This window comes from Manis pentadactyla, chromosome 10 (assembly GCF_030020395.1).
Source record: "Manis pentadactyla isolate mManPen7 chromosome 10, mManPen7.hap1, whole genome shotgun sequence".
Lineage (NCBI taxonomy): Eukaryota > Metazoa > Chordata > Mammalia > Pholidota > Manidae > Manis > Manis pentadactyla.
This window is the reverse complement of record NC_080028.1, coordinates 16,365,289-16,377,689: the sequence shown is the minus strand read 5'-3', so window position 1 is coordinate 16,377,689 and position 12,401 is coordinate 16,365,289. Positions and strand designations below refer to the sequence as shown.

Genomic DNA, 12,401 nt, shown 5'->3' with positions numbered 1-12,401 from the left:
GATAATGACATCTTGCTCAACGTTTCCAGCAAGTCGGTCACACCAGTGATTTAATAACTTTTCAGGTGGTTAAAGGACTTAAGGACACCAGAGTATATATGTATCCAGTTTGGTTTTTTTTTGTTTTTAGTTTTGTTTTTCAAATTTTGCTTTCTGCAATCAAACTGAGTTTTCACTCTCACCTTCAGGGCAAAGGGTGCTTTTACATCAGTCTTGGCCAACTGCAGTAATGCTTTTTATAGTGGTCTATCAGGTGTCCTTCATCCCCTAAACACTGTTAGGAATGAAAGTATTATTTTAAGGAATAACGGAAAAAATACAATGTTTTTTGACTGTTTCTCAAATTGATTTTTGTTCTTATTGTTTTGAATTACATATCACTAGGAGGTGATTAATTGCTCTTGGAAGTTTTCCAGAAATAAAGTACCAACCAGGTGAATGTACCTCCCCTGGGTTGTGTAATCTTTTAAGATTTTTGCACAAAAGTTTCTATAGGAGAGATCACCTTCTCCTAGTTTTGAAATTTCTACCACCATTCTTTTCAGAGAGAGCTGATGGTGAACTGGGACATACATTTTCTTATTCACTTACACCTCCACTAGGCTTACCTGCCATAGCAATCTCACGTGCAGGAGTGACATAGCCTGCACTACCTTACAAGGACCATTAATCTTGCCTTGTCCTTTGTCCTCTTCCCTGAAGCTGGTTTCAGGACCAGGGGGATGTGGGCTGATAACATCTATGTTGAGCTGATAACAGATGTGGAGTCGACATGAACCATGCCAAGTCCCCTCAGGGGGCACATGGGAGATGGGATTGGCACATAATTCCGAGAAGTTGCAAGGCCCTTCCAGTTTCTGCCCTAACCCCCACATTCCTTTGCCTATAGTATCTAACCCATGCCTCTGTGCGATCAGGTAAGGCAGATTTGGGAAAGGTCCCCTGCTTTCTTGTTGGCCTGCCCTTCTGATGATAAAGCTCTCTCTGCCTCAAACCTGGTGACTCGGAGCTTGGCTTGCCACGCGTATGCACCTGAATCAGATTTGGAGGTTCAGTCATAATGGTTTCATTAGTTGGCATGTAGTGGGCAGCCTTCTATTTATGCAGTGCCTTTCATCCTGTATGCCACAACATAGTGTATTTTCTTGATATTGTAAAATATCTGAAAATAGCTCAAGGTGGAATTGGTTGAAGAGATACCCCCTTCTGAAAAATTAAGTCCTAATATGTGCAGCCAACAATGATCATGTTATTACTTCCTCTGCCTGATAACTGGCAATTTAAACTGTGAAGAAGATGGCTTAGAATTGAGGATATGTGCTAATTATTGTTATGAAGACTGCTACAAAAAAGCTTGAGAGCTACAAGAATGTTTAACAAAGGGACCTGTCTGCTCTAGGGAGTAAAACAGATCTCTTTGAGGAAGTGACATTTAATCTGAGCCTTGAAGAAAATGAAGTAGGAGGCCAGGCAGCACAGGGAAGCGGGTAGGGTGGTGAGTACCCTTGGAGCTGTGGCAACTGCAGGTTTGAAGGCCCTTTGGTAGGAAGGGGCTCCACCTATTCAGGCCTTGGGAAAGGCCACTGTGCCTAGGGTGGGGGGCTGGTTCTGCAGGAGAGGAGGGTAGGAGCCTTAAGGTCCTCACTGAGAACTTTGGACTTAATCCTAAAGGCAAAAGGAAGCCACTGGAGAGTTGGACTTGATCCAGTCTGTATCTGTAAAGGACGTTTCTGGCTACTTAGTGGAGAATGAATAAGGAGGTGTGTAAGACCAGTTTGTAAGCAATGGAGAGTAGAAGATTGTGGCTGGAGGAAATAGATCAGAATTAGAACTGTAAGGATTGATCCTTTGCATGTGGAAGGTGAGGGAGAGAAAACTGTCAAAAAATGACTCCTAGGTTTCTAGCTTGAGCTTGTTCCATTCTTTGAGATGGGTGTTAAAAAACAAAATTCATCCAAATAAATTTGAAGATCTGAGTGGCTTTATTAAGTGATTTTTGAATCAGGTAGCATCCCCTCTAGCAAGTAGAGAAATGATCGCAGGGCTACAGAAAAGGAGAGGTTTTCAAAGGCAGGATAGGAAGTCATAAAGGGAAAAAGAGGTTATTTTGGGTGATCACCTTCATCTGGGGACAAAAGGGTCTTCTAGGTGGATTCATTTAGAAGACTTAGGGGATGGAGCAGATACTGAGACATTACCTTTTGATGCTGAGTGGAAAAATTCCTGACTACATTTCTGGGGGAGGTTGAAACTGCAATTAGGTTAGGCATTAAGCCCTGGCTTGGCGACATGGCATAGCAGAAGTGACATCATGTCGCAGCTGCATATTTCTTTGTAACATGGGAAACCTGGAGAAGGAGGCCTGAAGGGGACACGTTTGAGTAGCTTTAGTTATGTTCAACATAGGCTGTTCAACATCCCTATGAGACATCCAAGTAAAGACAATGAATATATATTTGGAAAATAAATCGGAAACTCAAAGTAGAGATCTGCACTGAAGACAATCAAACCTAAATTTTAAGACAGTAAAGAATATGACTTGTTTCTAAGAAGTTAACTTCTGAACTTTACAGAAAACAAGCAGAAGCAAAGGGAACCTAATGCTATGTGAGAAATACTTCCCAGAGATTTTTTGATCCTTATACCTGATGAAAATGACATTATGATTCCATTTTTCATAGAATAAAACTAAGGATTAAATCCTTATTCAAAATTACTTAAATTCCCAATTAAATAGACTGATTAAATAAGAACCTTCTGTGGGTAGTTCTGATGATCACTGAGGTCTAAGAACCATCATTGGACTACTTAAAAGTGGTTATACATTGACTGGATCTATACTGTCGGAACTCAACCAAGAATTAGGAGAAGTGCAAGTTGCAGCACTACAAAATCTTGCGACTATAGACTATCTACTGTTAAAAGAACATATGGGATGTGAACAGTTCCCAGGAATGTGTTGTTTTAATTTGTCTGATTTTTCTCAAAATATTCAAATTCAGTTAGACAATATCCATCATATCATTGATAAGTTTTCACAAATGCCTAGGGTGCCTAACTGGTTTTCTTGGTTTCACTGGAGATGGCTGGTAATTGTAGGTCTGCTTTGGTTATGTAGCTGTATCCCTATTATATTAATGTGTGCACGCAATTTAATTAGTAATTTAAAACCTGTACACACTTATGTTACACTACAAGAAGATATGTCAAAGAAATAATCAATCTTCCCATGTTTTCTTTCATCCGCTACTTCTATAGCTTCTCTTCTTCCTTCATAATTACAACCCCTAAGTAGAATTCATGCCTCATATCGAAATTACCGAGTATCATAATTCTTCCAAGTGGTAAAGATACCTCAAGACAAATGCTGGGCATAGAAGCCACAGGGCATAAATCTGCAAAAAAGTAAAAAGCTAACCTTTTCAAAGAATATTGCTTCTCTCTCACTTACCAACTTTACATTTCCCTGTATGGCCCTGGAAGATGACTGGTTAGCCAGAGACGGGTAAGATTCCTCAAGGGAGGAACAACCTAAGACAGGCACAGTCGCAGGGGGGTCATCAGGTGAGAAATTGGGGATCAACAGAGGTGAGGCTTAGAACCTCACCCCCGCTGTTTTGAGAGAAATCTTCTGCATCCGTGGATGTTTTGTTGCCCTTGTCTAGCTTGGATTAATACTTAGTCTATAGGCACACACCTGATCATCTACATTTGCCCTCTTACAGCACTAAACTATGTTTTCTACCTTTATCTTGCATCTACCTACCACTTCAGCATTTTATTAAAATAATAATAATAAGGGAGAAATGTGGGATTCCCATATAAATCAAGTATAAAAATCAAACGAATAATCATAATTGACCTGATTGTTTATAGTTCATGATGTGTGATCAAAACCGAAAGTTTCTGTGATGACTGCCCTTGCACTGTTCACCATGTAAGAACTTATTCACTATGTAAGAACTTGTTCACCACGTAAAAACTTGTTCGTTATGCTTCAGAAGATTGGAGACTGTTGAGAATTAGGCATGGGGTTGATTAATGATTGTTCATTGAGTCCCCTATACAGAATTTTATTGTTGTTAACAACCATATGATCAATAAATATGAGAGATGCCCTCTCAAATAAAAAAAAAAAGTGGTTATACAACCCATAGAAAACACTCATAAGGAAAAGAGATCAGAGGAAACCATGACCCAGAGGACATGCAGCCCATCCAGCAAATGTTTGTGGAGACATGTACCAGTTTCTTTCCCCTGACCCCCTTTATCAACTCCCTTCCTGGGAATCTCTAGATCATTCATGTGTTTGTTCACTCAATACATAGTTATTGTGGACCTACTGTGTACCAAATACTAATATCCATTTACAAATATTTATTGAGCACTTACTAAATGCTATGCTTTCTCTTCAATGCTCTGGGAATACAGCAGTGCACAAAATTAACATATGCCTGCCTTACAGAGTTCACATTCAAATGGGGAAAGACAATAAACAAATAACAAGCAAACAGACATATATATGTATATGTAGGTAGGTAGATAAATGATGGATGGAAGGATGGATGGATATCCGCTGGTGATAACTATGAACACAAGTAGTAGGCAGAGAAACGGACCACTCTGAGTCAGGTTTCAGCGGGATCCCTTTGGAGAGCTAACTGAGGGGTCAAGGGTGGAAGCAGAAGGACCCAGAGGAGAGTTTTACAATAATCGGGGGGAGGGGTGGTGGTTTTTACAATAATTTTGGGGAGGGATGGTGGCCCAGCCCAGGATGGCCACAGAGGGAGTGGTGAGAAGGCGCTGGACTCTGGATACATTTGAAAGTAGAGCTGACAAGCAGGATTTGCTAATGGACTGAATGAAGTGTGTGAGAGAGAGTGTCATTAGGATGCTTCCGAAGTTTGTGGCTTAAGCAGTCAGTAGACTGGAGTTACCATCTGCTGAAATTCGAAAGACTGTGGAAAGAAAGTCAGGAGACATACACAGGTATGAGATCATCTAGAGAGGATTTACTTCTAAGCGCCTTGTCTTTATGAACTCATTCAGTCCTCAGAGTAACTCTCTAAGGTACATACTGGTGCTATTCCTGGTTTATAAATTAGGAATTGAGGCATTACTCCACAGTATGCCTCACATTCCACAACTGTGAAATGGGGTTAATAATACCCCCAAATTTACTGCTTCACTGTCTATCAGGGAAGACAGACATGTACAGAGAATGTCGGGGGGTGGCGGATGGCTGTAGTTGTACAAAGCAGAAGCATCTTCCAAAATTTGGGAGTCAGGAAGCCTTCTAAGAGAAAATGATATTAGGCTGAAATCTAAAGGATCAATAGTTATGCTAATATAAATTTTAGGAGGTGTGATAGGAAAGAAAGGAGAGAATATTCCAGGTAGGGAGAACTACTTGTCAAAAAAAAGGGAGGGGCGGAGAATCAAGAGGAATTGAATTTCAAGATGATGTCTGTATCTCTTTTAGAGTTCTTGCTGATTACTCCTTGTTGAGAATTTCTCTCCACAAACATGCTAATGTTTCCAGGGTTCCCTATTCCTGATATATTTATAGTACATCTCTGCTGTCCCTGAAGACCCATCAAGTCCCTCTTGTTCCCCAGCTGTGCCCAGAAGTTCCTGCCTCCTGGCTTCAGAATTGCTGTTCTCATTAACTAGGACACTCCACACCAGGTCCATACCCACTAGGTGGACTTAAAGGTTTCTCCTTCTCTGCTTACACAGCACCTGTGAAGAGCATGGTCCTAGAACTTAAACTTCCTATATTATAAAGGTTCCTGTCCCTACTGGATTGTCAGCAGGGTCTTTATATCTCAGGCAAGCACCATCTTATTAGCCCTGAGTGGATATTTGATAATTTTTCCCCTGAAATGAATGAATGGTTACATTTTAATTTATTGTCTTTTACTTTAATGCTGCTGGCATTTTGATTTTCTGTTCTGGTTGCATTCCCAGCAGATGTATTAATTTATTTTTAAAATTTAATCATGTGTTGCATTGTTCTGCTTCTTTACTCTGACTGTTGGATTTTTGCTAGCAGACAGACTTTCTGCAAAACTTGGATGCTGATCATACATACTTCTGGGAATGACATTATGGTCTTGCTGATCCTGCAAGGTAAACCCAATAATTATAAGCATTCTCTTCATATATCCAAAAAGAGACTATAGAAAACTGTTCATAACAATTTTATCATAATAGTCCAAAACTGGAAATAATCAAAAGTTCATCAATAGAAGGGAAAAAGTAACTTTGGTATGTTCATATAATGGAATACTACTCTGCAATAAAAATGAAACAAATTATGGATGTTCTCAACAAAATGGGTGAGTCTCAGTGATGTAATGCTGAGAGAGCCCTGAGAGAAAAAAATATACATGCTATGCATTTTTTTTTCCATTATACCAAATTGTCACAGACTTAGTGGCTTAAAACAAAACATGTGTTATCTTACAGCTCTGTACATGAGAGGCCCAATATAAATCTAACTGAACTAAAATTAAGATTTCAGCAGAGCTGCATTCCTCCTTAGGGCTCTAGAGGAGAATTCTTCTCTACAATCCTTGGCTTGTAGGCCCCTTCCTGTCTTCAGACACAACAATGTAGCATCTCTGACCCTCCTTCCATCCTCATGTCTCTTTTGACTCTCTACTTCTGCCTCCCTCTTCTGTTTTAAGGACACTCATGAGTATATTGGTCTTCCCTAGAAAATCCAAAATAATGTCCCTATTTTAAAGTCAGCTAATAGATTAAGTATTTTGAATAAATATATTGAGGATAATGGAAGTCAGATTTCAGTGGTGTACTGCTAAACTGACTTGCTATGAAAAAACAAACAATAAAATCCAAAATTGATTTGTAGCATTTGCCAATTGCTGTGGTGTAAATGCTCCCATGGTTGATTTCAAGCTACAACCAACTTACAAAATTACAATTATTTAGTAATCAGCCCTTATGAGCTAGTTCAAGCTGGTTCTAGCACACTCAGCAAGTTTCTCATTATTGAAGTTTTAAAATACAGAAATAAATATATATGAGGATATGAGTGTACATGTGTGTTTCCTTGCCCTCTTCCATGAGGGGGCCTAAAAGCTAGGACATATCAGTAGCAATTAGCACACCTCACATTCAGATCTCACTTTCTAAATACCATTCTTAACATTAAAAGGAACCAGTGATCCTTGGAGAAAAGGCTAATTCCAGGGCTGGTGCAGGAAAAGTACAAAATAAGCCTGAAATAAGTTGTACCAAAAATTAAGTGTTCAAAGAATGATGGAGATATATAAAAGGGTGAGATTTGCAGACTGAAAGGGCTCCCACTGGGACAATGGTTGTATCAAAATAAATTACAATAGTAGTGGATTAAAACCCACTAAATAGAATAAAAATGAGTCAAAGTTGATATAAATAAATAAATGGGAGAAGGGAAAGATCTTTCTCACAGTAGGATACCAACTAAAACATAGAGTATGAATGAAAGAGTTAAAAAATCATCAGTAGGTGTAAAAATCAAGGAGGGAAAGCTTAATGAGACAGTATGTTTACACATCTCCCACAAATACTTGTTAACTGAAAAGAGTAATTCTACAGTGCAGAAATCTGACAGACACAACCTTAACCAAGTGATCAAGGCTAACGTCACCAGTAAAAAGACAAATCTGCATCATGGGCCTCCTGATACAATGCACTGAAAAGGACCTAATATTTCTGTGGTATACTTGCCAAAAATATATAATCTGAATCTAATCATGAGGAAACAGGACAGACCCAAATTAAGGGACATACTACAAAAATCTCTGTTCAGTCCTCTTCAAAAATAACAGTCATGAAAGACAAAAGATTACTAAGAAATTGTCATAGATTGATTTGAGAAGACTGTGTGCAGTCTGTGAAGTCTGTGATCTTGTGTTGGATCCTAGACTGGTTTAAGAAAAAGTTATAAAGGACATAATTGAGTTAATTAAAATCTGAATATAAACAGTAGATTACATAATAGTACTGTATTCATGTTGAATTTTCTGATTTTCATTGTGCTCTGGTTACATAAGAAAATATCCTTGCATTTAGGATTTAGACATGGAGGTATTTAGGGGTAAATGAGGTATAAAATCTATGATTGCTCTAGATTATTTCAACAAAAGATTGTGTGTGTGGTGCAGAGAGAGAGACATAGAAAAATATGATAAAGCAAAAAACAAATGGGGCAAAATACATCCATTTTTGAATCTGGGTAAAATGTAGGCAAGAGTTTTTCTACTACTGCAATTTGTCTATAAATCTGAAATTATATCAAAATAAGAAGTGACAAAAATTTGAGATGGGGAACAGGGACCTAGGAAGATATTGTGGCAACATACCACCAGTTCAGAGGGAAAGACTCATAAAAATGTGCTGGTTCTGCTTCTGTTCTCTGTAGCAATCTCTCTTCCAGTACCTTCTTCGATAAATAAATCAGAAACTTATAACCAGTGTGTAGTTGGTTTATTTGGGCAGCTTCAAAGGAAGCTAGCTTTTGTGAAAATGAAAGTATTCATTTAAAAATAATAAAGACTTCTCTGTTCTGGATAGCATTTTGTGGGCCCCATAACAGTTTGTAATCAGGATGTGTTAACTTGCAAAATGTTTTTGACATAAGATAGATTAAAGAGGTAGTGTAGGATGAGAAAAAGGGAACAGTGCGAACTGTACACAATTTACCAGTGTAAAAAAAAAAAAGGCTTTCTTTCCAGTCCTCTCCCATGATTTAACTTTTAACTAGAAAAGTTAAATCTTCTGATCGTTTCTATCATACTGCATACCTATCATTGTATGAAAAACTATCATTAAAATGCTTAGTTATTGACCTAATTATGTATACATTTTCTAAATACTTTTGAGGAGATGCTGGCAGCCTAGCTCTAGACACTCTGTTTTACTAGTACAAGATATTGGAAGCATAACCCAGGAGAAGAATTAAAAGGGTATGCAAATAACTAAAATAGATTAAAATAAAAAAATACTCTGGATCAAAACCCAATGAATTATACAAAATGAAATGGCTCTTTACTACCCTCTCCATGCATATTTTCACTCTTTATTAAGATATGATGTTACTTTTGATCCATTGATACTTCACAGATCTTATTTGTGCCTTGGTATAGATTGAACTTTGAGGAAGAAATGATGACGCCTTGCACTCTGTACAAAATTTAACCCTTAAAAAATAATTTAAAATATCCAGCAGATGAAGCAGAGAATCAAGGTAACTCCAGTTTAAAGTCATCTATTCTTCAGAACACTAGTGTACTAGAAATAAAACCCTGCTCCCCTCATTCCCACCCCTGACTGAAAATTTAAGTTGCTAAAAAGCAAAGCATTTCTTTGACACAAACATTAGACTTTACACATAGGATTAAAATAAATTAGTTTAAGAAGCTAACCAAAATAAATTGTTTGCAATATAATTACACCATAATTTTCAGCACTTAGTGTACATGTCTCTAGAGATAAAAAGAGTTTGATTTGCAAAATTGGGTAATTAAATTAAGTAGATAATTGTTCCTAAGGGCCTAAGAGCCAGGTAATAGCAATTTGAAAAGGTACTGCATAAATGATCAGTTTGGTTAGTTCCTGCTAAAGATAAAAATGAGCCTGAAAGAATAAAAATTACCTTTCAGAAAAACTTCAAAAGAATTAATTCCAAATATTATTGACTGTAGTAGGCATTGTGGGCATCCCCTAATTTCCTTTGTACCTCTTCCTACCACATGGTATTGACCCATCCACCCCCAGCTAGGATAGTGGGCCTTGACTGACCTAAACCAACCAGGGTAATTCCATTCCCCTTGTCTCAGCTAGTCCAAAGGTGGACCCAGGATCCATCTTTATTAGTTTTACATTTTATCTTTTGGATGGCAAGCTTATTTATAATTTCTTGGAAAAGTTTCATTTTAACACCCAGTCAGCAATTACCTGTGCTGCTTCAGTTCCCACGTGATTAAAGCTTGCCCGTTACAACAACTATAACACCCATACAAGTCCACCAACAAGTTTCTATTTATGTTTATATGCCTTCTAAGCATCTTAAATTTAAGACATTCATCTTCTTTTCATATCATTTTCCTGTTGAATAAAACAAATATTTATCCTGTAGAATTCCCCACTGCAGGGAAAATGGAATTTCCTACGGCCAGGATCCTCACCTGACCCTAGTCTACTTGATGATGTAGCTGGCTTACTACTAGGCTACTGCTTCCACACCCATTGGCACTGAGCCATTGTTGTCAGCATTACTATATGAAGAGCTCTGCCCAGTGCTCTCCCTGGAGGCAGAGATGAGATGGATTTGCCAGAGGCAGATGAAATTCCAGCACTCAACCTAACATTCATTTTTGTTATTTGGTCTCACCTTAACCAGAGTGAACTTGCCTGGGGGCAATCCCTCTCAAGACAGACTGTTGGCATAGTTGGCAGGACTTGCTGCAGACTGAGAAATGGAATAAGCTGCCCTCGGGGGATAGGTACTTCAATGGGCTGCCCCATGAATGGAGAGACACCTGGGCATCCCCCAGTGGGCATAAGGTCTGAGGTGGCCCGCCTTCTAAGGTCTGAGTGGACCTCTCCTCAGGACTTGGGGGAGGTGGAGGTGACACCTGAGGCAGTAGAAGAGGCCCTCTGAAAAACAGGGGAGTCTTTGGAGAAACAGAGTGCCCACATGGCAGCAGGAACCGTGGGTTGGTTATTCCTCACAGTGTTAAGAAGGACCATAAAGGAGATTAACATGCTCCTGTGAGAAGCACAAGAAGAGTTAAAAGTCATGAAGAAAGAAAAAAGTAATTGATGATTGAGATGGCATCACTTTGGGGTGCTATGGAGAAAATAAAAGATGTAATGGTAACACAAGAATGCAGGCTGCAAGGTGCTGTGGAGCAGGTAAAAGATTCTTTATGGAATGAGACAGCAGTGCTGCAAGGTGCTGTGGAAGAGGCAGCATAACACCAGCTGTGAGGTACTGAGGAGAAGGTAAGGGATATTGAAGACTGAACTAGCATCACTGTAATGTACTGTGGAAAAGGTAAAGAGTGCAGCAGAGGAGGCACTCTGCAGAGTGAGAGAGCTGCTGTCAGCCCCAGAATTGGTGGAGGAGCTGGGGAAAAACACAGAAGTAGAGATGGTGCTGGAGGCACCAACCTCTCCTCTATTGAAATCCCACCTGGTTGCAGTCGAGAAAATAAAGGCACAGCAACATGGGTTCCTTCAGGAGAGGTGCAGCCCCCAACCCAGGTCATGGAGCACTCTATGCTTTACCCCTACACACAGACAGAGCTGGTGGATTTGGGCTCTTGGTTTCAGCAGAAACCCTCAGAGTCCATATCAGCGTGGTTCTGAGCCTTTGGGATGTAGGAGTGTATGGGATCATTCTGCCTGGATCAGAGATGGGAAAGCTGGTTTCCCTGACAACCATCTGGCCTTGTGGCAGCAACTGCAGAACGTACATCAGACCCCAGGGAATCATTCACTTCTCAAGTGGGTAATGGCTGTACTTTGCACTGTATGGCCCTATCAGGGGGACTTACCATCTTCTCCTGCTAGATGGAAGACATATACCAAGGTCCAACAGGTGTTATGGGCATTAGGCATGAAAAATGCCATTTATAATCCAGTACATTACAGCCTGGATGAGGAGCTGTTTACAGGAAAGTTGAGGGATAAGGTGCTGCAAACAGCTCCCTCGTCCCTCTTTGGGCCCTTAGTGGCCATTCTTGCCCCCTCATTTAGGGCAGCCCATAAATGTGGTTACCAAACTGTGGCAGATCTGGGGGAGGCTGAAGTGATGCAGACACAGAAGGAAGTGTGGTCTGCTACTGAAAGGAATGGTCTAAAGGGTCCCATGAAGGTCACAAGGACCCAGATGTGGGTTGATTGAATAGGGACAGGAGAAGACTCAGAGAAATTGGATGGGAAGTCAAGTAGAATATTACTTGAGTTGTGGCAGCAATTGAAGCCAGAGCAGCAGTTTTGGCCACTGAGGACCAAGAAATGGAGGCTGGATACAGAGCCACAAGCCCAGCCTGGGCGCCTGCAAGACTTCCTGCTAGAGGGCGAGCTTATCTCACCTGAACCTTCACAGGAAAATGATTGGGTGATGCAGTTTGACTGAAGGAAGGGTTGAGGAGCCCCCGCTTGGGGGGACCAGATGGGGACTGAAGGCCACATGTTGAAATATCAATTCATTGGTCCCCAGTGAATGTACAATGTGTCCTGGCTCTGGTAGTTGCAGGAACTGAATGCTCACTGATTTATGGCAACCTTGAATGGTTTCCTGGGAAACCGTCCCCTTGAACTGTTATAGATGGACATAAGGCTATCAGAGTGAAATAAGCCCAAATCCCACTGGGAATAGGACA

The 12,401-nt window shown here is 40.0% G+C and overlaps 1 protein-coding gene across 1 annotated transcript in view; it reads right to left on the bottom strand.

Moving 5' to 3' along the window:
• Positions 1-12,401, bottom strand: part of SLC41A2 (solute carrier family 41 member 2) — a 206,358-nt gene that overhangs the window by 103,077 nt on the left and 90,880 nt on the right. The window lies entirely within an intron of this gene.